The sequence below is a fragment of the Condylura cristata genome, unplaced genomic scaffold, assembly GCF_000260355.1.
Source record: "Condylura cristata isolate star-nosed mole 26May11 unplaced genomic scaffold, ConCri1.0 scaffold00003, whole genome shotgun sequence".
In the NCBI taxonomy this organism is placed as follows: Eukaryota; Metazoa; Chordata; class Mammalia; order Eulipotyphla; family Talpidae; genus Condylura; species Condylura cristata.
The window spans coordinates 29,835,707-29,836,823 of NW_004567104.1; positions in this window are offsets into that span (position 1 = coordinate 29,835,707).

The window sequence follows — 1,117 nt, forward strand, 5'->3', positions numbered from 1 at the left end:
GTTGGGCATCAAACTCATGCTGAAGTGGCTCTAGCTTCATTAGTGCTTTGCTTTAACACACTGCGCCACCAGGGAGGGCCCCTTAGTGCTGTTTTGACCTGTTGCGCCATCAGGGAGGGCCCTGTCTTTGACATCTTTGATGCCATAGAATAAAATAGGAAGTATTCTTTCCTCTACTATTTCTTCTATTTCATCCTTTAACATTTGGTAGAGTTGACTGGGGACGCCAAGGGCCATTCTCTTTGCAGATCCTAGCACATCGTTGATTTTGTTGATTTTTCCTTTTTCAATTTTTAGCTATTTTAAACTAGTCCTTATTGATTGATGACTTTTGGTCACTTTAAAAGGTACCCTAATATCATTTCTATCAATACCATAAAATTCTGTTTCTTTCAAATTTCACTTAGCAATAAATTGTTGCTGTATTTGCACTTGGCATTGCTTCACATTGCAGTTGAAGTGGGTAAGATGTTAGTTTTAGGTGAAAGGCATTGTTTGGGATCTCCTATTCGTTAGTGAATATTTCTGTGTGAAACAAGAAATTCACAAATAGACTCTAGAGATTAGCATGCAGGACATTTACTTGGGAATTATTTTGGGATAAACACCTGTGGAGGGGAAGAGCAGAACTGGGCAGAAGGCTCAATCTGTGGCAGGAGCCCAACAAAAGCCTCAGCCAACTCAGAGAGGTTCTACTGGAACAAAGTAAACCTGGGGAAAGGAGAAGACCCAGTTGGTGGCTTCTCACCTACACTCTTACAAATGTAGACACAACTCAACATTAAATTACATGTAAAGGAAATAAGAAGTGGAGTTAAATACTAGCGAGAGGAAAGGAAAAAACTTAGGCGTAAGTCAAACTGATGCTAGAAAGTGATTACAAGATTTGATTAGATAAAAACAAAAACTTTACATTAAAAATTGCCCACAAAATGAAAGGACAAGCAACAAACTTGGAACATATGAACAACAAACACAGTTTTTTATTTTTTTAAAGATTTATTTATTTATTTGTACATACAGAACTGGGGTAGATGCGGAGGATGAGAGGCTTCACCAGAGACAGAGCGGGGAGCAGAACAGGCTGATCGACGAAGTACACTGCTGAGGGGAGCAG